Source organism: Carcharodon carcharias, chromosome 1, assembly GCF_017639515.1.
Source record: "Carcharodon carcharias isolate sCarCar2 chromosome 1, sCarCar2.pri, whole genome shotgun sequence".
NCBI lineage: Eukaryota > Metazoa > Chordata > Chondrichthyes > Lamniformes > Lamnidae > Carcharodon > Carcharodon carcharias.
The window spans coordinates 71,069,223-71,097,199 of NC_054467.1; the positions used below are offsets into that span (position 1 = coordinate 71,069,223).

Genomic DNA, 27,977 nt, shown 5'->3' on the forward strand with positions numbered 1-27,977 from the left:
AGTGACAGCCCCAGGTATCTTAACGCCCTTCTGTTGTGGTTAATGACATTGTGGTGCAAAGAAAGTATGAATGAATCTTATGTACTGCTTTTTTTGTACTTTCTGAAGATGTGGATTCCTCAGTAACTTTTTTGTCACTATTTTGCACCGCTTATTGCCATCTGCATAACTTGTCACATCATTGATTAGATTCAGTGACTTATTGATGCAGTAAATTTGGATAATTTCCATTAACATCTGCATTAAGATAAAAGACAATGGATCAGATATGCCCCATTAACAGCTTGGCGGTACATGTAGTACCTAAAGCCATAAAGCTGCCTAAGGTGCTTTGATATCTAGCAGCTTGAAAATTCGTCCCCACATACTGGGGTGTGAAATCATCCTTAATATTATAGCTGTTCATTATCACAAAATGCATAACATGTTTCAGAACTTGCTTAAAATTGGTTAATTCGAAGCTTGCATCACTCTGTGTGGTATGGATAATTGGACAGTTTCTGTAGCAACTGTACTCTTTGATACATTCAACTCCAAGGAAGCATCTACTTCAATGTGACAAATGACCTATTACTCACCCTCACACTATAAAATTCATGATTCTCACAAAACACAAAGGAATTGAAAACACATCTTGAAACGATTGTAGTAATACCTTCATTATAATAGCTAACAAAGGAATTTTATATTAATGCATTCATCACTAGCATCACAAAGCATGATTTCACCTCCTTAGATTTGGAATCAGGATCCTAAGCAATGTTCACAATGTGCAGGCAATAAAGGAAGTTAGTTTAATGTTGCAATGCACCCAGAGCCATCAAAATGTTTTAGATCGTGAGGGGATTTTAACCCTACCCACTCAGCAGGAACTGGCTTGGTGGGCAATTAAAATGCCCCAGGTTACTGACTTGCTGGATCCTAAGGTGTTGGATTTTAACCTGCTCTTCTGAGCCAGTGCCGGAGGCCTGCAGCTGACAGGGTCCCTCGATAAATAAGCTATGCCCATTAACATCAATCAGACCCCAAAGCATCCTAATCCAAGCCTGCAGCTTTCCTGCCAGATTGAAAAGGATCAAGATGTGATGAGACTGTAAAGGGTAAGTTTTTTACTTTCCTTTGTGAGACCAGGAGGTGTAGACATGCTGCTGCAGGCATTGCAAGGAAAGTTTAGGCTGGCCCTGCCTTGGATGCCCCCATTGTTTCTTCAGGACTCTCTCTGACTCCCTATTCCTCAGCAGGCCAGGACACGGCAATGAGCTGACATCTACTTCCCGCCCACTTTCCTCGAGGAGCAGGGTCCGTCTCTACATATACTTCAGGTGGGTGCCTTCACCACCTGCTGAAACCAGCAGATTGTAGATGGGAGTGCACTGGTGGCATGGCAATGAAGTGCAGAAGTTGGAATTGCCATGGCCTTTAACTGTGGAAAACTGGCTCCCCACTGGGAGTTAAGATCAACCTCATAAATCATTCTTCTGTAAAATATGTTCTCAAGTCCTTTCTGTTAACTTTATCCGAGTGAATGGTTAGATGAGCTGTAGAGGAAACATTTGCCAAGTGGCTATTTCTCTCGCAGTTTGTGGAAATCCTGATCAAGCACAACCCTCTACCAACTATCACATTCCCCTGAAACTGAGATAATATATTACTAATTGGCACCCAGAACTGACTAAGAAGTTTATTTATTTAACATTTTGGATTGCAAATAGTTCTCGATTTCCCCAAGGAGCCCCAGGGTTAGCATCATAACACAGCTGGGCCTCTGCACGTTGTGTCCTGTGAATCATCTACACAGAGCTGTAGTCCTAACTTGTTTTTTGTGTGTCGTCCAGCTCCACACTATCAGTAGGCTGTAAGTTTAGTTAGACGTGAACTGGTCTGCATTTTAGGGGTTCACCAGGACTGTCGACAGCCTTTAAACACAAGGTATATTCTAAAGGAGGGGTTTGTTGTTTAAGCAAGATGGTGAGTCGTGTCACTTCAATAGCAAATTAACTCAGATTCAGTCTTACAAAACTTAAAGACTCAGCTTGGTTCAAATCTTCTAGCATCAATGGATTGAAAGAAGCCTTCCAACTTCATATTCTTTGGAAAATCCTGATAAATAGAAGCACGCCTCAAATGATTCTATTTGAAATTACTGCGGAATATGTGAGAAGATGGAAATACTACTGCTTGCTTTAATTTTCTACAGCACATGTGGTTCTTTAAGAGCCTGCCAGGAATAGGTGAAGTATGTTTTCATATATAGTTAAAGTTAAACCAATGATAAAGCCTTAGCATTTCCTTCTCTGCCTTAAAAATAATTTACCACAAATATGCACTTAAATATCAGCAAAAAACTATCCACATGTACAAGTTTATACATGCTTTGTGTCTACATATTGTTTCCTGCCTTGTGATAATAGACAATATTGGCTGTTAGTCATGTTGGGAAATAAGCTTCCTTATAATATTAAGATATGTTAAAGCCCAGTTTTGGCACAAAAGGAGATTTTTTTACTATGTGCTATCAAAATTTGAAACCCCTGAATGAAATTACATATAGAACACGGAGGAAATCTTAACTCTAGGATAGTCATAATGTTTTTAAAATAAGAAGAAACTGGTCTCCAATTGCCATTCCTTTGAATTAAAATCTCTGTTATATTTGTGGCAGCAGTGCCTGAGATTATACACAGAGTAACCTTCTAGCATCAATGGATTGAAAGAAGCCTTCCAACTTCATATTCTTTGGAAAATCCTGATAAGTAGAAGCATGCCTCAAGTGATTCTGTTTCAAATTACTGCGGAGTTTGTGAGAAGCTGGAAATACTACTGCTCGCTTTAATTTTCTGCAGCACATGTGGTTATTTAAGAGTCTGCCGATGTGAGATGAATTGATCATGCAAGGCCTATTCCCCCAATATTGGCAGATTTGTGCTTCAATCATTTCTACAGCAGGTAATGGAACTAAAATTGATCAAAATGCATTTGAAGCAAGTGGCAGAAACATTGAACTTCCACCTAAAACTGGCTCCCCAAGTTTGGAGGAGTGACCGCTCAGCCCACCAAATTTAGCATTAAGCATCATTCAGATGTCACCAAGCTGCAGGCAGGAAAGGGTCAGAGAGTGGGGAATCGACCGAATCCCACAATAAGCTGACTGGCAGGTTAGGCTTGGACAGTGCGGCAATCCTGTGGGGGCGGAAGGGCAGGGCTGGGGTGGTGAAAGTGTGAGGTGGTGAGCCTGAGGGGCCTGTAATACAGCAGCAAAAGGCAGGAACGCTCCAGCTTTAGCAAGTTGAAACTAGGCAGAATATGTGCCTTGGAGGACACTTGCTCAGTACCTGGAACAATTAGTCAGATAATTTACATTTGGAACTGAACTCTATTTGTGGCCCTAGGTGCTTAACACTTGTTTCAGGTGGGTGGCCTGGAATCACCTGAGAAAGTGTGGCGTCCAGCACACCTTTGGTTCAGTAAGGTGCAGTGGAACCCAACATTAAATTTGGTGGCTTAAAGCCCATTTTACTTCCACAAAACAGAAAACCAGATATTGAATTTCTCTTGTGTATTTGAAATTCATAACCATGACTGTTGTGCTACTTCCTTAGGTTTCAGAAAGAAGTGCCACTAACATGGTTGCAATTGTGCCAGTCATGATCTCCTAATGTTATTGTGGATGCTAGCCAATTGTCTCTGGCAGTAATGGGGTAATAATTATTCTACTGGCCCTGTGTCTTTGATGTAAACTTTAAACCAGCAGGAACAAAACATCTGACCTCTGTTTGATATCAGATATCAACTTAATATGAACTGACTTGAGCCCAGGGTATGGAGAATTGTATCCAAACTGTGGAAATTGGCACAAAGGTCAGTGGTACAAGTGAGTGAAATCAGATTTCTTCTGCAGTGGAGAATTCTGTAATTGCTCTGTGCCCAAACTGAAGAACACTGTTGGTTCTGCCTAATGAAATTTACCGAATCGGGAATGCCTCAGCTTCCTGACTGGAAATTTTTTCATTCTTCTCGAGGGGCTTGAGTGACAGTGTTTGATATCTTTATCAGCAATTTAACACATGCACAAAATACAGTCCTCAAGACATTAATGAACCTAATCTGGACTGTAAACACACTTTCACTTTCATCACAGGTAATCCCACAAGTGACCAGAGTGTACAAATACACTCAGTGTCAGTAAATAGATGAGCTAATTGTTCATTTACATCATAAGTTATTTTCTGTTTTCTAAAGCCTCATTTATCATTCATCAGATTTTGCTTCTTTCAGATTTCCTCAGGGAAATACAATTGAGTGAACAATAACAAAGGCCATGGCTTTGTGTAGTTCTGCTGAAGAGTCATACGGACTCAAAACGTTAACTGTGTTCCTCTCCGCAAATGCTGTCGGACCTGCTGAGTTTTGCCAGGTATTTTTATTTTTGTTTTGTGTAGTATGTACTTAGTGAACAAAGTTAACTGATACTTGTGAGGATGTTAAAAACAAAAAAACTGCGGATGCTGGAAATCCAAAACAAAAACAGAATTACCTGGAAAAACTCAGCAGGTCTGGCAGCATCGGAACGTCAACTCTTTTCTTCTCCGCCGATGCTGCCAGACCTGCTGAGTTTTTCCAGGTAATCTTGTGAGGATATTTATCTCTGTTACCTGTAGCGATAAGTGGCAAAACCTGAACTGATTCAAATTGGATTTACTTTGCTGGTGGAAGAAAGGGATATCTTTTGAAATTTGTTCCCTTTTGAAATTTGTTCAGATCATTTCAGATATTGCTCAGTTAAGATATATTTAATTTGGGTTTTCTTCAACAGAGATGTTGGAATTCATGCTGTGATATTAGTAGAAAATGCATTGGTGCATTAAAATTTCAGTTTGTTATTTTAATGAAGGAGTTATCCAAATGGGCTTTAATTAAAATGAAAGAATGAGAGACATATATGAATGCATTAACACATTCGTAGCTAATTCCATGACACAATTTTCAGTCAAAGAATCCAATGTTATTTTCACATTTGAAAGATGGGCACAAGTCCAAAATCTGGACTTTGAGAAAGTTCCCAAACCAAATTCAAATTCTGATCTAACTTTACCTAACTCTGATAACATGAAATTGCTCACTTTGATGCAGTTTTCAACCAGTTAGTTATTAAGACTTCTAAAGAAAGCAACATGAATCAGATTGAAGAATGAACAGGCTGGTAGAAGACAAGCCATATAATTGAAGTAAAATCAAAGAATTGGCACTGCAGACATTCATGATGTTGCTATGAAGGATTAGATTTTACAAATGAACACTGGTGCAGAATTATGAGTAACAGAAACACTTAAGCAGGAACTCGAGTGCAGAGCCATCCGAAATTCCAAATATGTCATTCCATCACTGAAGCTCTGCTCCATAGTAAACCAGCAGCAAGCCAGGGAAGATTATCCTTGTCATCCTTGGACTAGGAGATGGAGAAATCAGCTGGGGGTTCCACTTTAGATCAAAACTGAATGGCCTGTGCTGAAAGGTACACATGTGATCCCAATGAGCTGTGGTACCCCACACATTCCATACTGGTGAATGATCTTCTAACATCCACCATCTACAGTGACACCACTTGGGAACAGTCACAGAGAGTTGCTGAGAGCTGAAGAATGTCACCCTACAAGAAAGCACAGCCTGCCTGAGAAGAGGAATAAAAAAAAGAAAAAATATGTCTATTTTAAACTTGGGGAAAAACATGAAGAGGAAATGTGTTATAAAATGGTGTTTGCCATGAAATCACCTAGTTGCTATTGTGAATAGTTCAGTTAGATCCCTGGTTTGATTGTACAAACCAAGCTACCACTATATAAAGCGAGATGGGAGGTGTCCGCAGTGTTTTAATAACATCCTGTAGGATTTTCTCTTATCTAGGGCTAGAATTTTCTGTTCCCGTTGGTGTTGGGAATCATGGTGAGCGGAGTGGCCAATATAGTGAGAAGGCCAAAAATCAGTTTCATGCTGTCGTGAAACCAGCTTGCGGATGTCTGCTCCATCCGTCAATAACGGGCCGCCTTTCCCACCACCCCACATCAGGAACATCATTTTAATAAATTTACTTATCATTATAAGCCCTGCTCCTGGAATCTTCCCCCCACGCTGGATCATCCGGGCATGTTGTGTGATTGCTGGCCAGCATATTTCACAACGACGTGCACTGGGCGAGCTGCACTTCACTCGGGACTTTGGGGTTTGTTTGCCTAACTTCCTTCAGGCAGCACTCGCAGTCATTTCGAGCAGACTTCACAGGCAGCCCCACGTCACTTTTAGGGAGGATCACGGGCAGGTCTCTACTTACGAGACCAGCTGTAAGCCAGGGATGGCTTTTCAACAGCTGCAGGGTTAGGGCTTGCTTGGGAAAGGGGGAGAAGTGACCTCAGGCAAGGGAAGAGGCTGCAGGGCGAGGGCTGTACTGGAGAAGGAGGGTATCCAAGGCTGTGTGTGGGGACACATGTTGATCTGTGCAAGTGGCCTCAAGAGGGTGAGGGCTGAGGAGGCAGTCTCCAGAGGAGATGAGGCCAGATGGTGATGTGAGGGTGTGTGTGAGATCGTGAGTGGTGATGTCCCTTGAGCTGGCAGTGAGTGAGATGCCAATGAATGTGTGATGGCCTTGTGAGTGTGTGAGTTGAGAGCGATGAGATGGTTGCCTTACCCTGGCGGCACGGATGACATCATTCATCTATTTTTTGCACTGGATGGCCAACCTCTTGTCTGCAGTATTGGCACTGACCACCATTGCAACCACCTCCCAAGTCGGAGTGGTGAGACTGATGGGCCTCCAGCGGCCTGAGCGGGGGTAGAGGACATCGCAGCAGACCTCCACAGTGTCCAGATGGCATCCTAGGGATGCGTCACTGAATCAGGGTCTGCACTCTTCTTGGCTTTTGGGGCCATGCCTTCACTGGAGCAGTCCTGGGCTGTAAGCATTGAAACATGTGTATGCAGCTGCAGTTGAAATATGGTGCCCTGCATGAGGAAGCAGTGAGGTAAAAGCATGGCCGACAAATCAGAGGCCATCTGCCAGCGAGATGACATGTTTCTTCTGGCTGCATAATTAATTAGGTGGGAATGGGATAATACAGCGCAAAAAGCTGCCAATGTGGTTGACAATTAAAACGTCCTTTTTCTTGCCCATTACCGCACCTAGTGTAAATCTGGGACAATTCCACCCTAGATGTTGTATGGTACATTTTCAGAGCCTTTGGTTGTGGCTGGCCAATGCTCCACTGCCAGCATACTGTTCATAATCTTCTGACGCATATTGTGGACAGGTGTGGACTCAGGCAAAAATTGTTCAGTCTTTCATGAAGCACGTGTTTTTTTAATTTTTTTTATTCTTCCTCCATGCCAGCCAGCATACTGGCTTGGAAGCTTCCAGGCCTTTGCCAGTAATTGACCAGCAGAGTTACACCATAGGCATGCAGGGTAATATTCACTCTGACTTTTCATCCTCCCTGGGGGAAAATTCCTAAATTGGCTTGACATCTTCTCAAGACTGCACAGCTAATTCAGAAATATATACAGTAGGGAATATGAACATGAATCTGCATTCTATTTCTTAAACAGCAGTGATACCATAGTTAATGCAAAGCTGTGTGACACATATCATTGGAATTGAACTTGCTAGAACCTGATTTGCTACTGGTTTGACAACTTGAGACCACAGTTATTCGACCATTTTTGCACTGATGCTGTACAAATGTTGTGTCACATTAACACAAAAACTGGGCTATAACTGAGCCATTGGACACAGTTGCTAGAAATTATTTTTGACATTAGCTGATGAGCTGCTAAATGACTGCTCAATTTTATTTTTGATTAGTGCGCTGTTTACAAAAACATTGCTTTGTTGATTAATTTTTCCCCATCGTTGAAAAATAGGTGTTTTCGGCTCTTACAGGAACTTGCTCATTACAGAGAAAGGAATCCTCCTGCAGCAAGAGATTAAATTACGCATTGAGAAAACCCCAAATGTATTAGATAAACGGTTTTTAAACAATCATCAAAGATGTGGCTAGCTCTGAATTTTAAAACAGTTTTGGTGGTCTCACCTTATGATCAGACTTCCTCCCTATTTTCAGAATTTTCCTTTCTGTTTCTTATGTGGTGGCTACAGAATAAAAACATCAAGAAATGGTGAAACTGTTTTTTATAATTTTCCTAAATATTAGTGGAAAACAATTGTTACACTTAGTCACAACTAGCGTATGCCACTAAATGCAATTACCACTTCTAAAATACCCTCTATGTGCTGAAAATTGAAGGTCTTGTGGTGACCACTTCCTCATAGAAAATGCTATATCCTTCCTGTTTACTTCATGCATTCTGCTGTGATGTGCTGCTTTTAAAATGTCTCTAACCTATTAGTGGATGACTAATAATCTGTCACCCTCAGTAGTTATGGGAATACTTAATATCAGACTGGAATGAACAAGACTTTATCTTTACTGAACATTGAATGCATGTGGAAAACAAAGATGTTTATAGGTTTTCTTTCAACATTCTGAGCCTAAATGTTTCTCCCATTTTATTGGGAGAACATTATTGTTGTTCCATTTACCCGGCCACTCTGCTCTTCCACCAGAATGGAAGATTGCTTTTGGTTGTTTCTTCAAATGGACAAAATGCTTCAATAGACCTTGTTCAAGAACACAATTCTTTCAGAGTTCGAGATAATCAGGAGATTAGTTTGCTAGGGCTACACATTGTCATTTAACCTCTGAGGTCTAGGCTTGAACTGCTGCTGGTTGTAAGGGTCCACTGTGAAATGCGTTTGGGGAGTCTTAATCCAGTTCCTGTAATTTGTACAATTTGCATCAGAATTGCACTCTTGATGTTGGGGGGAGTGGGTTTAAGGCTTGCTGCAGTATAATTATCCAGTATCAAATGTAGTCCTTAGTGTGCCTAGGAGTGCTCCATAAAATGGGGACAAGTTTCTTTCTCTGACTTTCAATGTGTTTTCAGAATGCAGACAGACATTTGGCCTCTTTTCAGCTGAAAGCAGATCTGAAGCATATTCTTATTATAAGATGTCAATTGACATGGTTTGACGGATTACATGGCCACTCTCCTAGCCCAGAACCTTCTCAAAGTTCAAAATAAATATCTATTAGAACCAAAACTGATTTCAAGCTAGAAAAATCAAAGCGCTGATTGCTTCAAATGCAAGTTTTAAAATTATGGTCTTCTATTTAAATGAAACCAAGAAACCCAGTGCAAACTGGGTGTAGGGAATGATCTCTAAGTCTCGGGACTCATTTAGACAGTTTACCAGCGAGGACAGGTTGAATTTTGGTCTCCTGCATTTATCTCAGTTTATTTGTAGATGATTTAGATTACTGCTAATATTTCTAGAAACAGCAGCCTGTCCATTTTTTAATTGTAGAAAAGACAGGTAAATGGCTCCCAACTCATTACTTGTGGCTTCACAACCATAACAATATTGCAATGGGTGTAATAACGGGCAGAATTTTTCAGTCGGCGTGCGGGGGCAGGCCCAACACACCAAGTGTGTAAAATGACATGCGATGATGTCGGGCGGCGGCCTGATGTCATCACACAGTATCGCGATGTTTAGTTCAGCGGGTGCGCGCTGGAGTTGGCTGCGCGCCCGCCAATAACTGATAGACCTATTAATTAAATACAAATTAGTTAGTGTCATTGTTTATGCTGCCTGTCCAGCCTTAATGTTGGTGGGCAGGCAAAAAGGCCAAGCGGCCTTTACGTTTTTTAGGAAACCTCTTCCACGAGCGGGATGAGGTTTCCTAAAGCTTTTATTAATTAACTTTTTTAAATTTCTGAAATATAAAAATATGTCCCATCTCATGTGACTGTTTTTCATTGGTTTTATTAATGTCTTTATCAATCGCTTCAATGTCCCTGAGGCAGCTTCTTGCCTCGGGGAGATTGAAGCACTTTCTCGTGTGGATGTGCGAAAGAGCGCTGGTCCCGACTCTCCCTCCTCCCACCGCCCGCATAGGTATCGCTGAGCACTACCGTTCATGTAGTACGCTGGGCGGGCCTTAATTGGCCTGCCCATGTAAACTGGCAGCATAGAGCTGATCGTGTGGAGCTCCATGACCGACCCCGCCTGCTCCCAGCGAGCCCGCCCACCCGCAGACTGAAAAATTCAGGCCAATGTGAAAATGGTAAAATGTAAATAAATCAATAGACTTGTAGCTGTAATTTACTTTTACGCCACATTTATAATTTATCAGATATATGACCTCAGGAGTATGTGTTATAGACCCATTCTTTTCATCCTATCCTGCACTGAGATTTGCAACTTGTTATAAAGCAGCAAACTATGATACAATAGATTGCCTTTGAGTGACATGCTCAGTAAATATATATGTGTAAATGGAAGCGAGTTCTAAAGAGTTCATATGGACTCCTAATTAATGGTGGAATCAGAAATGGCAACAGTCTTGGAAAATTAGAAGGAATGGAAGGCAGTTTAATTTTTGGAAAAATGTTAATTGTTCAAAGCATTCCTCGTATGGGCAGATTTGATATGGTCTGTTGTATTATAGCTCACAGTCTGCCTTCAGCATAATCTGCAGTTTAGACTTGTTCTCTCACAAGTGCCATACGGCAAGGACATTGCCTGCTTTTTGAAAGCAACTGATTGGTTTCCTTGTGAGTTGAGCAGCTCAAAGAAAGCCTTGATTTCAAATATGCTTGAGCCTAACTGTAGTTTCAATGTTCCAGTTGTTTGGGGTGACACTGACTGGGTTCCCTTTGCCATTTGAATGGCACCACAGTACAAAAAGTACCAATTCATTACAAACAAAACCCAGAAACTGAAAACAGCTCAATCACGATGTTTGCTCAGTAATTCTAGAGACTGCATTCGATGACTGACTCACTTTGACTATTTTTTCAGCCTGGTGGGCAGGGGCCCTTAAATCCCCATAGTTACTTTAAATTATACATTGTGATTGGAAAATGCACATTGTAAATCATATTCCTTGTTGTACATATGAGTGATGTATGATTATATATGTATATAAAAAGGAGCACAAATGAATAAAATGGCCACTTTTATGATATTTAAGTGTTCTATCCCATAGATGCAGTTGGATAAATCCAGCTGTCAGACCACTGTCTTGCACAAGGAACCGAGCATCATTCACCTTCAGTACAATGGCTGCTTGTTCAATGCTGTCACTGGGCCCATTTTTTTGCAGGCTTTTATGATAGCTCACTTTTTTGCAAGCATAAATTGGTTATTTCTGCAATGCAGATAAATAAATCAAAGCTTATTCATCATATAAAGGGCATGAGCTGATTTTTGTATACGTTTAATTCAATTTCCACTTTAGACCAGAAGAAACTACCACAGATATTTTGCCCTGGCAACAGTGTTTGGCAGTGACCATGCAAACACTGAAACATATCCCTATTAAATACCATTGCCTGACGTTAAAATCAATACACAGTGATGGCAGCCAGCCAGTTTCTAGCATAAATGTGCTTCCAAACACAAGATACAAAGCTGTCATTCCACCTTTTTAGCAACCTTTTGAAATTGTGTTTAAAACTAGTGATTTTGACTGCATCACCCAAATTCAAGGGTTGTCAAAGTGGTTGAGGTTTCTGAGTCGATTGTTAACTTAATTTCGAAATATTAGTTCCAAGATTATAATTGTTAATAAGGATTTTGTGGTCAGCAGGGAAGAAACAGTCTTGTTGTTCACCTTGCTGACATCTGCCCATATAGATTTGACCAGATTTAGAACAAAGACTTTCAGTTATCAGGCATAAGATCTAGCGTGGCACCCTCTACAGGGCATCTGGAACAAGTGTGAGCAGGTAAAGCATCTGTGTGGTTCTTCAGCTAAACAGACTAAAGAATCCTCACTGAACCCCACAGAGTCCAAAGCAGCAAGTATAAAATAGGAATATAAATTAGATTTAGACAATGTATACAAAGTGAAATAAAGATCAGGAAATACAGATGGGATTAAGGGAGTGAGATGAAAGAGACAGACAGAGAAAGTAAAAAAGATTATTATTTTTAAAATCTCCAACACTTATTTTCATCTGAGGGAATTAGATTCCACACTTATAAAATTATGTTTTTCAGGGCCAGAGAGTTTGTTCAGTTACAATTAGCACTTAGCGCACTGTTAAAAACTCACTTTCCACTGACTGCATCAGCCCTAACTTTATCAGCCACGTTTAATGTGGAACCACTTGGCAAGTATCCTGAGCTCACATCATTATGTCATTTCAATGCCGGGTCTATCGACGAGGTCAACCTGTGGAGAAGCAAGGCACCTCTGACAGCAACTTTTGGATTTCTGAGCTCAACTGCACAAGTGTAGATGCCAGAATTTTCCATCTGATTTACCCCATATTAAGATTGAGCACTGATACCCTCACCATTATTATTACAGCAAAATCCAGGCCAAATAGTTTATCCTGAGTAGCATAACGTATGACCTTGTATCTCTTTATCTAAATCATTATACAGCTATCCCTTGTTTAGCACTCCTAGGGCTGAATTTTCCCCCTGTTCTGGGGCAAGTTGATGGGTGGGCATGTATGGGCGCACTTCTGATTGGCGCCCCCGATCGGAGGCGTAGTGCCATTTTACGTTGGCAGACCAATTAAGGCCCGCCCAGCGTGACGTCTGCACAGAAGCGCTATGCGCTCCCTGTGTGGGCTGGGTGGGGGGGGGTGGAATTCCCAAAATCGAGAGTGCGCTCTTTGAGGCATGCACACGAAAGAGCGCACTCATCTCCCTCAGGGAGATCGGCTGTACGTGTAAAAAGACAAAAATAGAAAAACTAGAAAAGGTGCTAAATGAAAATCACTTTCCCATAAGAAAGCATGTAATAAGGCTGGATTCCCTTCCTGATCTGTAATTTTTATATTAAAACCCTAATGGCTGCCTTGAACCTAATTAGCCCAAATGTCCTCTTTCTACCTTCCTCCTCACCCCTTGCCAGCCCCTCACCACTTACCTTCCTGACCTCCTTGGTCCTCATTCGTTCCCACTCGCCGCCCCTCTCCCAAGCCCCCGCTACTCCTCTCCTGAACCCTTACTAACATTGAGGGCTTAGAGAGCAGTAGTGAGTAAGCTGATGAGCAGGAAGCAGCGAGTAGGAGGGAATTATAGGGTCAGGAGAGGGAAGTGGTGAGAGGGGCAGTACGTGGGAAGGAGTGAGCAGTGCAGGAACGGGGATTGAATCCTGCGCTGTTAATGTTATTCTGAATCACATGCTAGCTATCTAGCCAACTGTGCTAACTGCTCCCCAAAGGATGTGCTAATTTGTTTGAAATTAATGCATTTGTATATTAATCTTTGCACAAAATAATTTAAAGTCTAATATTAGTTGACAATAGTTTCCGGCAGGTGAAGAGATATTACTAAATCAGAATCAATGAACAAAATGATGAACTTTGGTAACTGACAACATAAACACAATCATTTGAAATAGTCAATGACAGTTAACATGGTTACTGTTGGGGCAACACACACAGGCTTTTAAAATTATTTCTTGTCCATACCAGTATATGGGTCATTTCTTCAATGATGTTAAGATGGACATAACACCTAATGAATAAAGAAAAAAAATCATCTGACCTGCCATTCATCTTTGCACAGTTTTACATTTTTTCCTTAAGTTTGATGCTTTCCTTAACTTCTTTAGTTGACCACCAATGTTGGCCCTCCCCTAAGAATTCTTCTTTATTCTGTATATTCTGAAATATCCCCTTAAATGTCTGCCACTGCTTCTCTATTGATCTATCCTATAGCTTAGAATCCCAGTTCACTTCAGCTATTTCAGCTAGCTCAGCTCTCATGCCCACATAGTTGCCCTTATTTAAGTTTAAAATACTAATCTTAGACCCCTCTTCTCCCTTTCAAACTAGATGTAAGATTCAATCATATTGTGGACACCGCTACCTAGGGTTGCCTTTACTCATTAAGTAATCCTGTCACATTGCACAATACTAAGTCTAATATAACTTGCTCTCTGGTTACTTCCAGAATGTGCTACTCTAAGAAACTCTCATCCAGGATATTACTTCCAATCTAAATTTTCCAGTTTATATGTAGATTAAAATCACCCATGATTATTGCTGTCCTTTTATTACAAGCACCCAATGTTTCTTCTTGTATACTTTGTCCTACATTGTGGTTACTGTTAGTCGGGTTGTAGACCACTCCCATGAATGACTTTTCCCCCTAATATTCATCATCTCTCCCCAAACCGATTCTACATCCTGATCTCCTGAACCAAGATCATCTGTAACTATTGCATCAATGCCATCCTTGATTAACAGTGCTGCCCCTCCACCTTTATCTAGCTTCCTATTCTTCTTGAATGTCAGATGGCTCTCAACATTCAGGGCCCAATCCTTGGCATCCTGCAGCCACATTGCAACACTGGCTATCAGATCAGATTTATTTACTTCAATGTGGGCTATCAATTCATTTACTTTGTTATGAATGTTATATGCATTCAGATATGGAGCCTTTAGTTTTGTCTTTTTGTTATCTTTATAACATCTAGTCTGACTGTTGGTATATTCTTAGGTTTTACCTCTGTCCCTTCCTGTCATTCACTCCCCCTCTCTCACTCCTCTCTCGCTCTTTTATCCCCCGACTCCTCTCTCACTCCTCTCTCACTCTTCTCTCGCTCTTTTATCCCAGCTCCTCTCTCACTCCTCTCTCGCTCTTTTTTCTCCCGGTTCCTCTCTCACTCCTCTCTCGTTCTTTTATCTCCCGGCTCCTCTCTCACTCCTCTCTCGCTCTTTTATCCCAGCTTCTCTCTCACTCTTCTCTCGCTCTTTTTTCTCCCGGCTCCTCTCTCACTCCTCTCTCGTTCTTTTATCTCCTGGCTCCTCTCTCAATCCTCTCTTGCTTTTTTATCTCCCGGCTCCTCTCTCACTCCTCTCTCGCTCTTTTATCCCCCGACTCCTCTCTCACTCCTCTCTCGCTCTTTTATCCCCCAGCTCCTCTCTCACTCCTTTCTCGCTCTTTTATCTCCCGGCTCCTCTCTCATTCCTCTCTCGCTCTTTTATCCCAGCTCCTCTCTCACTCCTCTCTCGCTCTTTCATCCCCCGGCTCCTCTCTCGCTCTTTTATCTCCTGGCTCCTCTCTCACTCCTCTCTTGCTCTTTTATCTCCCGGCTCCTCTCTCACTCCTCTGTCGCTCTTTTATCTCCCGGCTCCTCTCTCATTCCTCTCTCGCTCTTTTATCCCAGCTCCTCTCTCACTCCTCTCTCGCTCTTTTATCCCCCGGCTCCTCTCTCACTCCTCTCTCGCTCTTTTATCCCCCGGCTCCTCTCTCGCTTTTTTATCTCCTGGCTCCTCTCTCACTCCTCTCTCGCTCTTTTATCTCCCGGCTCCTCTCTCACTCCTCTCTCGCTCTTTTATCCCAGCTCCTCTCTCACTCCTCTCTTGCTCTTTCATCTCGTGGCTCCTTTCTCACGTTTTTATCTTGCAGCTCCGACTCGAGCTCTTTGATCTCCCCAGCTCCTCTCTCACTGCTTCTCACGCTCTTTTATCTCATGGCTCCCCCTTCGCTTCTTCTTGCACTCTTTTATCTCCCGGCTCCTTTCTCACTTCTTCTCATGCTTTTTTATTTCCTGGATCCTCTCTCACTTCTTCTCACGCTGTTTTATCTCGCGGCTCTTCCCTCGCTTCTTCTCTCGCTCTTTTATCTCCCGGCTCCTCTCTCAATCCTCCTCATGCTCTTTTAACTCCTGGATTCTCTCTCACTTCTTCTGGCACTCTTTTACTTGCCGTCTCTTCTCTCGCTGCTTCTCACACTCTTTTATCTCGCAGCTTCTCATGCGCTCCTTCTCGCGCTCTTTTATCTCCCGGCCATTTGTCTAATTAAGTTTGTGATCCACTCCCAAATTATTGGCTCACTTGATGCTTTCAGTTCCTGTTAATCCCACATTGAGAGAATATGGAATTCATACGGTGTGCGAGCAGCACTCGAATTGTTTCAAGTGTAATTTTGAACTTGTTGGTCATTTGTTGGAAAAATTAATGATAGTTAAAGTATATAACTTAGGCACTGTGTTTTGCAGAATTAATGGAGAGCTGGAGAGGAGCATTGAATAGTACCCATTCCATCAGTGGTGCATGGATAGCTCTACTGATGTCACATCTATTCCTTGCATTTGGAATGTATTCAAAAGAATTGTTTTAGATTTCATATTTGCTTCATTGAAATTTCAAAAACCTCATTGTTGACTTTAATTTTCATTCTTTCCAAGCCATGTAGCACCCTGTGGCTCTGAGGTTAGACAGGCAGCTCCCAGGCCACTGTAAATGCTGCGGTAGAGCCAACTGCTGACAGGTGTGTGCAACAGAGACCTGGAGCAATTCACTGACATTTTTCTCTCCCTCTTGTGCTTGGTAGCCTGACTAAGATTGGGAAGTCAGCATGCTAAGAACAATGGAATTAATTCATTTCTTAAAGTTTTGAAGGTGTGAGAAGTGCTACATACCTAAAATACGCTGAAAGCACAATTACTGCGTGGAATGTTTTGGAGTTTAAAATGTGATCTGTTTAATTCTTGTTTGTTCATGTGATTCAAATAAAAATATTGTGACACTTAAACAGTTAGCTCTTTGCAGCTCAGGCAATCCGAATGAAAAAGAATAGCTCTATGTAAAGATCTCAGAAAGATTGAAGCTACCTTGAACTTTGGTTAAGTTTTCTTACAATACTCTTTTTGCAATTTGTAAGGATAATAATTAAAGGCACATGAGAAATCCATTCTTTTCTAGTAGTAATTGCAAGTGGATAGGAATTCTGTCAAGTTTAGGTGAACATTTTACAGTCAATGTGAACAGCTGGTAAGAACCTTCCTTTGTGGTTACTGCAGATGGCTGAACTGCTCGAAACAGATTCTTGGAAAGACTGCAATTGTATGTGGAAAATTGTGAAAGATAACTTAGTTACTGTTCTCCTTGGTTATTCCTGTAAAAGATAATTGTTTTCATTGGAAAAGTGGGAGAGGGTGGTACAGCTGTTTTAAATGGTGGTCCAATTTCTAAAATTTTCATTGAAAATTTGAGAAATGTCATTAAGGAGGCAAAAGAATCATGTAGCATTTTTGTCACAACGTGATTATATCCAAGTGCTGAAATGATCTATTTGAACATGGGAACACATGAAAAAAGAAGTAGGAGCTGGAGATGGCCATTTAGCCATTCGAGCCTGCTCTGCCTTTCAACAAGATCATGGCTGATCTTCCACCTCAACCCCACTTTCCTGCATTATTTCCATATTTCTTAATTTCCTTAGCACCCAAAAATCTATTGACCTGTGTCTTGAATATACTCCATGACAGAGCGTCCACAACTGTCTGCAGTAGAAAATTCCAAAGATTCACAACCTTTTGAGTGAAGAAATTTCTCCTTGTCTCAGTCTTAAGTGGCCAACCCCTTATTCTAAGACTGTGAGCCCATGTCCTAGACTCCTCAGCCTGGGAAAACATTTTCTCAACATCTATTCTGTCAAGCCGCCTAAGAATTTTATATGTTTCATTTAGATCATCCCTTATTTTTCTAAACTTCAGGGAATATAGGCCTAGTTTACTCAACTCTCCTGACAGGACAATCCCCTCATATCTGGAACTAATTTAGTGAATCTTTGTTACACTCTCTTATATGTCTTTCCTTAGTTAAGGAGATCAAGACTGCACACAGTACTCCAGATGTGTCCTCACCAATATCCTGTCTGATTGTAGCAAGACTTCTTCACTCTTATACTCCAATCCTGGTGTAAAAAAATCTAATATACCACCTGCTTCCTAGGTCGATGATTGGTTTATTGAAAAATCATCATGGCAGCATATGCCGAATTGTGTGTGAAATTCATAATTCATAATGAAAAAAAAATTCATAATTTAGTGATAGACAATCATTAAAATTAAAATAAAGTATAAAAGGATTGCACAATTATGAACATTTTAGATAACAAATAACAATAATACATTGCAAAATGCAGGTCTCCTTAATTTACAGAATAAAAATGAAAAGGTTTCACTCTGCATTTTTCCAAAGTCCACAGATCATATGTTGTCAGGTTGAATTCATTAAATTCTCAATCATTTGCATACTATTTATAAGTTTTATTAAGTAGGGGACTAGGCTGCCCTGTAGTCTATTCGTTCTATATCTTATTTGTGGAATGGCATCTTCTTTCCTTAATTCCAACACACATTTACAAGAGATAGTGGCAATCGGAGGTGGGATTCAAGAATTTTCTAGCAAAGTCCAGACAGAGCTTTTTCCTGCCGTTCAGCAAGGGAACACTTATTCAGTTGTTTAATTGGTCAGAGTAGCTTTGGTACATGTTACCTAGGATCAGTTTCAGTGCTCGTTTCTGAACACTTTCAAGTTTGTTCATATGCTCGTGGCTAAGTCCAGAATTCCAAACAGGCGCTGCATATTCAACAATGGGTCTTGTGTAACTAGTAAACACAGTAAATACGTCAGTTAGATATACGTTCACTTTGAATGTAGAATCCCAATAGTTTAATGTGCGCTTTTCGTGCAATCTCAGCATCTTCAAAGTTGATGAGAGGAGGATCAAAACAGTTGCGTATGAACCAAAGCATTGCACTTCAGGGGTTCAGTCCCATGTGATTTGCTGTTGCTCATTCACTCAACAAAGTGCCCCTTGCATGTGAGATGCATCAGGTGTGGTCATAACAATTCAGGCATCGTTGATGATTGGGAAAAAATATATTAGGGCCTAATTTGATTCCTAGTGGGATACCAGCAGGTAGTGTAAGTACTTGATCCATTTCAAAAATATTGTTGTCGATTGTTGAGAAAGTCCAAGATCCAGTGTGCACATGATGGGTTCATTCCTAATTGAAAGAAATTGTTGATTGCAATGTTATGATCCACGCAGTCAAATGTCTTACTGAAATCAGTTAGTACCAATGTTGATGATGTTTTTTGTTCATCAGATTTAATATACAGCTGATTGTGGAGATCCATGAGACAATGGACTGTGGATAATCCCTTTCTATTACTAAACTGCTGATGGCTAAATGTTTCGCCATATCGCTCATTGTCCACTTTGTGATGAAATGTTCAGCTCAATTGGCAAAATGATCAGTGAGAGAGATGGAGCAAACATTCTCAACAGTAGCTTGGGTTGACTTTGGCACAGGGGTGATGATTGCTCCTTTCCAGTGGCAGAATAAAAATGAAAAGTTTTCACTCTGCATTTTTCCAAAGTCCACAGATCATATGTTGTCAGGTTGAATTCATTAAATTCTCAATCATTTGCATGCTATTTATAAGTTTTATTAAGTAGGGGACTAGGCTGCCCTGTAGTCTATTCGTTCTATATCTTATTTGTGGAATGGCTTGGCCCTTCCCTTTCCCCTCTCACTGAGTTTCTCAGTAAAATTCTTTCCATTTTTTGCTCATGTGAAATTTGGGCCAACATTGTGATTCATTAAGCAGCGTCTACAACACCTGATACACTTTCTTAGATTGCCCCACTTCCTCCTTGGAATCTTTGAAACTGTTATCCACTTGATATTCCTTAACATTTGTTGAAAATATGTATCAATGGTTCCCTGAGTTTGTGAATTCTCTTATCAAATGCACAGATCCTCCTGCTCATGATGTTTATTGCTTTTAATTCATGGAAAACCTGCCACTATTGGGCAATATTTTGGGGCTGGTAATGTGGCGACATAGAGACAGGCTCTTATGTAGAATAGGTGCAAAAAGGCCATTGATACGATTGCCGATACCCAGATGATTATCACTGTCAGCATTGGGTACAATCATCAGGAGTCGATGAGGGATGTCAGTCATCAAACATATCCCTTTATACCATCCCGCTGGATCACTCTTCTTCAAGCGCTGGATTCACTCAGAGGAAAGGTTGCGTTTCACATCTATAATTGTGTGGTTCACTTTGTTTCTGTATAAGTGTCTATACAGACTGGTGTTATCATGGTGACAGTCAGGCTGCAATTTTCAAATCATCAATTTGACAAGAATTGTTTGCTGTGCCTCTGTGTTAACTTTCTGTAATTCGTGGACAAGGACATCCAAATCCCTCTGACTAGGGATTTATCATTTTCTCGCTATTTAAAAAAAATTGTGCTTTTTAAGCAGTGGATCATTTCATACTTGCCCACATTATACTGTATCTTCCACCTTCTGCCCATTCACTTAATCTCTTTATATCTCTTTGTAACCTCTTTGTGCCCTCCTCACAGCTTACTTGCTTCGTATTGTAAGGAAACGTGTATATATTATACTTGGTCCCCTCATCAGAATTGGAGATGATTTTTTGAATGTCGGGATTTCCCACCCCGCCACCTGAAGAGCTGGTGGGAAACACATCCCTGCTGATACTGGCTGCCCAGCAGCTATTTAGCATTCTGCGGGGTGTTAATTGGTTAGGGACAAGACTTCCACCCTCATCTGGGGAGCAAGACCTGCTTTTGAGAGCTGCCGGCCAACCAGATGGCTTGCAGTTCTGCAGTCCCAGCATCACCAAGTTCAAACGATGGCCACTGCTGGGACTACAGCCAGTCCCCAAAGATAATAGAGACTGAATGAAAGTAAGTCCAGGGTATCAGCTGGGCCTGGCTGGCAGGCCCAAGTGAAAAGAGTGAGGGGGGTTGGGGGGGGCTAGATTTGACAGGCCAATGCGGTATGACCTTGGGGGGGTACCTCCAATGGGCAAAGGGGAGGTATCCCCACTCTTCTAACACCAGTCTGTGCAGCTAAAGTTGGCAGGCTATCCGCTTGGCATGAGCCTCCTCTGCCGCAGATAAAATAGCGGTGGGGTGGCATGAGGCACTAAAGTGGCCATTGATTAGCCACTTAAGGGCCTCAATAGGCTCAAAGATGGGCAGGCTGCCCGACACCTCCAACGTCCTGTAAAATGAGAGACAGATCATAGGCAGGCGGCTGGGCAGTGGGCAGGCTATGCATTACATGTCAAAATACACCACCTTCAAATCCACCAGCGGGGAAGTTTAAAGTCAGCCCATTGATATTGATTGTAAATGTCTGAGGCCCAAATACTGATCCTTATAGCACTCCACCAGTAACATCTTGTATCCTGGAAATGACCCATTTATTACTCCTCGAACATAACAAAATCATTCACAAACTCACTGTGAAATTTCATCATACACTCTTCCGCAAAGGATCCTTATTAATGAACCCTTTCTCAGCACAGAACACTAAATCTAAAATAACCTATTATCTAGTTGGTTTATCAACCTATATAGAGTCCTTGAGTCATTATGACACACAAGATGGCCATTTGGCCCATCAAGTCCATGCTAACTCTTTGTCGAGCAAAGCAATCAGTCCCATTTCCCCGCTCTATCCCCATAGCCCTGCAAGTTTATTTCCCTCGAATGCCTGTCCAGGCTCCTTTTGAAATTATTGTCTCTGCTTCTCCCACCCTTGTAGGCTGTGTTCCAGGTCATTACCACTCACTGCATAAAAAAAGTTCTTCCACACATCGCCCCTGTATCTCTTGCCAGAAACGTAAATCTGTGTTCCCTAGATCTTGTACCAATAGCCAATCAGAACAACTTTTCATCATCTACCTTATCTAAAGCTGTCATTACCTGTACACCTTTATCAGATCTCCCCTCAACCTCCTTTGCTCCAAGGAGAACCCTAGCTTCTCCAATCTAACCTTGTAGATAATTCCCTCACCCCGGGAACTATTCTGGTAAATACCTTCTGCACCCTCTCAGGGACCTTCACATCCTCCTGAACTGGGCTTTTGGTCTAGAAAATTTTCCATTGCATTCCATTAGCTCATTGTCCAAGCTACTTTTGACAATTTGGTTCGCCCCATGCATATGAGGATTAAAGTCTCTCAATTACTGTACTACTCTTGTTACATGTTCCTCTGATTCCCTGATTTATATTCGGTTCAGTACTATAACTACTGTTAGGAGGACCATAAACTGCTCCCAGGGCAGAATTTTATCCGTGGTGTGCGGGATCGGTAGGGGTGGTTGAGAAGCCAACTGCTGCGCACGATTGGCAGCGCTCCACGATTTTACGTTGGTGGGTCAATTCAGGCCTGCCCAGCATGATAAGCACCGTGGGAATGAGCTCAAAGGGGCGAGCGGGGGCATGATGTCCGCCGGGTCCAATGGCGACCCAGCGGCCAATTCAAATGCGGCCTCAGCAGCCCCCGGGCCAGGCTGCCACCAAAGGACACGGAAGTGTTGCGCATGGAAACCATAGTAGGTGGACATGGCAGGCAGGAGGGCAGGTTGGTAGGGCATTCAGCCCTACGTTTCTCGGATGAGTGCCTCGTTGCCCATTGGAGGACGTGACAGTGCAGAGAGAAACCCTTGTCCCCAGGGATGCGAGGAGAAGGCCCCCACCCCTCCACATCATTGTAAAGGCCTGGGAGGAGGTGGCATCCAGGGTCAGCAGCCTTGACATGGTGAGGCACACATGGATGCAGTGCCGGAAGCACTTCAATGATCTCCTACAATCAGGAAGGGTGAGTACCGTGTTGGCATGGGTCACTTTGCAGAATAGTTAAGAGCTGCCCATCCCCCCCCCCCATGGACCTCAGAGGTGTTAGAGTGTGAGTTCCAAATGTCAGTGAGGCCAGAGCTGGCCAAGGGGGTGAGCCCTGGCTGCTTCGACTGAGTGCCTTGCGGCTCAGGGGTCACGAATCGGCTGAGCCCTGCGAGGTGTTCCTCAGGCAGGGTTGTCCAGGCTGCATTGGCGCTGCAGGTAGAGAGTGGACTAATCAATGCTCTTCTATCCTTTCAGGAGAAAACATCCCATAACAATGCTGAGAGGCTGTGGACTGGTGGGGGATCCCCACACCTCCTCATCCTCATGCGAAACAAGCAGGAGGCCCTGGAGCTGGAGAGGTGCCATGTGCTGAGGTCGAGCAGCCGTGGTGAGGCTGGGGTGACAGAGGAAGGTAAAAGTGCAGTGCATTGAGGTGAGAATGTCAGTTTTTGCTACCATTCCAATGTAGTCTCTATATTGATGCGAGCCCCGAACCTGGAATCCTTATTGGTAATCGAAAGACAAGGGCATCATGATGCATATCTCTATCTCATCAGGATGCCAGGCATGCACAGTGACAGTTTTATGACTTAAACTAATGACATGTCCTTCTTCTCCCTTTTAGGCTCACCAGCAGCCAGTCGTCATGAGGAGCCTGAAGGCCCATCCCTGACCCTTGAGGACCACCATGCTCACAACGCACCTGCGTCACACCCTATCTGTCAAGCAGGCACCAGCGCAGATACCAGCACCTTGGTGGGCTTAACATCGCTGTGTACTCTATTGGTGCACATTGGTAAGAGCACTTCACACTCGCTTGAGGTGCAGGCAGAGGCAGAGAGTGCCCAGGATGTCAGCAGTTGGAGGACTGCTGGGAACCAGGACAATGCTCGGTCGGTGGTTGATGATGGGCCTCTGGAGTCGTCCCTGAGGCAGCAGATGCTGGAAGTCCAGCAGGGTGTGCGGGAGGATCTGGCTGAGATACATGAAGGAATGCGTGCCATGATGTCTGTTGTGGAGGAGTCCCTGCGGAGCTTAAGTACTGCGTTGACCCTCATGGCTGAGCGCAATGCATCCTCCATGGAGAGAGTGGTGACTCCCATGGAGAGGCTCCTCCAGGGACTCAATCAGGGGATGCACTCGTACCTGCAAGCCCTGAGGCAATGACCTCAGCTGGTCAGTGTCAATGTGGGAGATGGATTGGGCATCCAGTTTCTCAGCCAGGGTACCTGTCCATTAAAGGTGAGCAGGGAGATCCAAAACGACCTGTTGTTGGCACATGAGCTGCCTGTCATCTCTGTGGGCTCCTCTTAGGGTGCTCCAGATGACAACAGCAGCTCCTCCTCCCCTCTGTCAGTGACTGTGGCTGTGGTGACTGGGGAGATGCCAGCCGTGGCACTGGCCGCTCCCTTCCAGGCTGGGCCAGCAAAGGCTCCACGGGTCAGAGGACACCTGCCAAGGTCAGCAAGGCCAATAGGACAGCAGAGTCAGCAGGCTGTCTCCAATGATGGTGCCAGCGAAGGGGGAGCACCTAGAAGTAGCACCCATAAACAAAAACTTAAAGCAGCTAAAGCACAACACAGGCTTATCACAGGTGACGTTTGGTTCCCCCATTTTTCTTTTTTTTAATGGTGTGATGTAAAACACCAGTTAATGTTAATTTCTGCAATGTTTCACATTCACAAGTAAATGAGATGTTATTTTGTGAAACTGGCCTCTGTATGCTTCATTTGTTATGTCGGTGCAGGATAGGCCATGATGTTATGAAGGACACGTGTCTCCTCAAACTTTATTGCAAAGGCACAGAGTGTATGTTGTTGACCAAGGAACTAGTCCTGTCAGGGATCGAGTATGGACCCTGCAGCCCTGGCATATGGTGGTGGTTCTTATTTGATAGTCTAGCTAAAGGAGCGTTGGATCAAAGCATCCTGGGTGCCCCGGCCTCCCTGGAGGTTTCCCAGGTCGGCGTCCATGCCCTCAGCATTCTCCTGACCAGGCTCGTCCTCAGACTCACTTCTAGAATCATCATTTGTTGCCTGAGCAGCTGCGTCAAGATCTTCTTCCTCCACTGCATCCCCCCTTTCCAGTGCCAGATTGTGAAGAGTGCAGCATGCAACCACTATCAGTGACACACGATCTGGGGGGTACTGGTGTGCGCCCCCTGAATGGTTCAGACATCAGAAGTGCATCTTGAGAAGACCTATGGTTCTCTTGTGGTGCCATGGCTCCTATTGTACCGCTGCTCAGCTTCTGTTCTTGGATGGCGTGGAGGCGTCATGGGCCACCTTTTGAGGGGAAAGCCCTTGTCAACCAGCAGCCATCCATCCAGCCGGGCTGGAGTACTGAAGAGCCCCAGCACCTGGGAGTGTTTCAGAATGTAAGTGTCATGGGAGCTGCCTGGGTACCTTGCACAGACTTGCAGAATCTACATCCTGTGATCACACAATATCTGCATGTTCATGGAGTGGAATCCCTTCCTGTTGACGAAGGCACCGGGCTCGCCCGCTGGCACCTTGATGGCCACATGTGTGCAGTTGATTGCACCCTGGACACGGGGGACCCAGCAATCACTGCCATTAATTCATCTAGCTTCGTGCGATGCTTTGTGTATTTAGATATATTGCCTTTAATTTTAACTTTTTACTATTTTCCCAGATATGGCCTTAGTCAAATGCCCTATTACTGTGCTCCTTCAAATTATGATTTAGGAACTCAGAACTCCATCTGAGATGGCAGACAGGACCTCGGTTTAACATCTCATCTGAAAGATGGCACCTCTGTCAGTGTAGCATTCCCTCAGTATTGGACTGAAGTGTCAGTATAGATTAGATGTTCAAGTCTTTGGAATGGAGCTTGAACAAGGAATCTTCTGACACTGACCAGAGTGCTACCACTAAGTCATGGCTGACAATATACTGAGTTGGAGCACCAATACACTGTACCACTGTTCCGCTATTTCAGAGGTTTTGATGTATTCAAATCTGGAGGTTCTGTTGACATATTTGTGCAGTGGAATCTTGTTATGAATGCTTGGCTGAGCTCCAACCCCCACTAATGGATTTAGCTCAGCAAGGGTTCTTGATTAAACTATCAAGGGGGCTGTGAGTTTTGTTTAGATTGACAGTTTTATGAGCTCCTAAGAGGATAGCTTGGTTTATAAATGGTATTAATTTTGACAGTTTTATGACCAATAAAGAGGAATTCATTTTTATTTCAAGAGGAGACAGTTTGGTTGACAGTTTTATAAACTCCTGAGAGGATTCAGGTTTTTTGAAGAGATTTTTGAATGACTGCTTGATTATTTTGACAGCTTTTTGAGTATCTCAATATAATTTTATTTTTGGGCTCATGAATTCTGCCCATAGTGGATACTGGGTGATTGGGCTTGGAGATACAGCGGGGACATAGGGGAGATGGCAGGGCCAGGAAGTAGATGGGGGTTGAGGGGGTGAGGGCTGGAGAGTCTAACACACATATACAGAACTGGGCTGATGTCCCAGTTAACTGAGATGGGCCTTCTAACCTGCTCACCTCAGCATCCATCCACCTCCATTCCTGCCTTGTGCCTGCTTTGGGATGCAGCAGCCCCAGCTCCAGCCCATTCCTAACACCCCAATATGAAAGTATCGTGGGCTAACACTGCCAGGCAGGTGGCGGATCATGATGTCAGGAAATCTCCCAACTCCCGATTCCTGTCTCTAAGGGGAAAATCTGGTCCCAGTGTCTGAAACAAATGTTTGGTTCCTGATCTACAAATGCGAAGGGTCTAAGTGCCCACTTCACATCCCCTTCCTAAATTGCACAGCCTAGAGAACTGTTGGTGCCAGTTCACAAATGGTGTTGTGAGGTGATTTTATAGGATTTAAATGGAGACTTACTTTCTTCCACTACTTTTTATTCCTTATGAACTATTTATTTGGCAAGTGTCTCTCATGATACTTAGGAGCCTGAAAGAATACAAGCTCTGAATACTTTAAAAGAGCCATGGTCAGGGTTTTATCCCAAGGAATTTCAGCTCCATGACATATTACTAAAGAACCAGCTGCAGGATTAGTTGTCTGAATTCAAATTGATAGGAATGTATTAAAATTTGAGTGTTTATATTTATACATAGTAGCCACATAGAATAAGCTCTAATTCAATTTATGCTGTTGATCTTGTATTTTACGCCCAAGCTTGTTGCATTGCTACAATTTGCAATGTTTGATTTGTACGAGTAAGAATATGGAAAACTGTCTCAGCTCATTAGATAACTTCATGTATCAACAAAAATCAATTCAATAATTACACATATTTTGCCATTAAACTTTTCACAGTTCCAGATAGTATTTTAGAGAGTAATCCACTACATCAGAAAATTTCACCAATTTGGTCATAATCCCAGGAGAATTAGGTAATTGTTTTGTCACTCGGATTATACCATTATTATTTCCTGTACCATCTGTGTAAATAGATAAGTATATCAGTATATAAGCAGACTCTCAAAGCTGCATTTTAATATTCACAGAGCTAGCATCCAAAATAGCAACTTCATCTTTATACTTGCTCCCCCTTTTTAAAGTCTTCTTTCTGTAATGAATGGCTCCCCAGTTAAGAGAGCAAGGGGCTGGCATTTTCTAAGCCTCAGCCTTGTGATAGGGTTTATGTGCAAGTAACAAAGAATAGCACTTCTTCATTCTTCATTACATTTTTATTTTATTTTCCTCCTTGTGGGAAAGATATTATCCAGCTCCCCACCAAGGACACGGCTTACTCAGAAAGTCGAGGGTCAGTTTTAAGTGTGAAACCACTTGCTGGCCTAAGTTTTAGACCTGGGCCATATTAACTCCTGTGCCTGATTTTAATGCCACTGAACCACTTCACTTGTGAAATGGGTACAGAGCAATTGCCAAGAGGAAAAACTCCAGGTCATTGGCAGTACTGGAGTAGGGAAGGGGTGGGGTGGGGGGAGGATGGGTTGTGGGGTTGGACATCAAGGGAGACTGCAACTTTACTTGTGGGGCCTGGAGGTGTGACTAGTCTGATTCTGACAGTCTTCTGCTGATAGTGGAAGTTCCACCCGTAGTTAAACCACAGCACAGCAGAGGCCACTGTATCCCAGAGCCTAATGTTAAATCCTTTATCCCTTTTTGTAAAAAAATAAATATTTATATATTTTGTTGAATTATTGCTAAATTTGTTAACCCACCTGCCCAGATAAAAATTGCTGGGTCTGTTCTTTGACAACCTTGGATCTGTCTGAGCATCAGTTTTGCTTCCCCAGTGATTGATGCAAATCAGTGCTTACAAATGCAGATCCATCCAAGTTGTAAGAGGAAGTGCTTGTTTCAAACATTAAAGTAGCGACCTAAAATGTTTAATATCAATATGTTAAGCATTTATGTGTTATCACAGTGTAGTGTCAAAACATGCTTCTGCTGTGC

The 27,977-nt window shown here is 42.8% G+C and overlaps 1 protein-coding gene across 5 annotated transcripts in view; it reads left to right on the top strand.

Moving 5' to 3' along the window:
* LOC121277646 (tripartite motif-containing protein 2) overlaps positions 1 to 27,977 on the top strand; it is a 173,923-nt gene that overhangs the window by 84,983 nt on the left and 60,963 nt on the right. The window contains exon 1 of one of the 5 annotated variants that reach the window (XM_041187251.1): positions 22,913 to 22,987. The exons of the other annotated variants lie outside the window; for them this stretch is intronic. The gene's annotated coding sequence lies outside the window, so the exon portion shown is untranslated. Of the gene's footprint in view, positions 1 to 22,912; positions 22,988 to 27,977 lie in introns of those variants that run through there. 5 annotated transcript variants of the gene reach the window in all.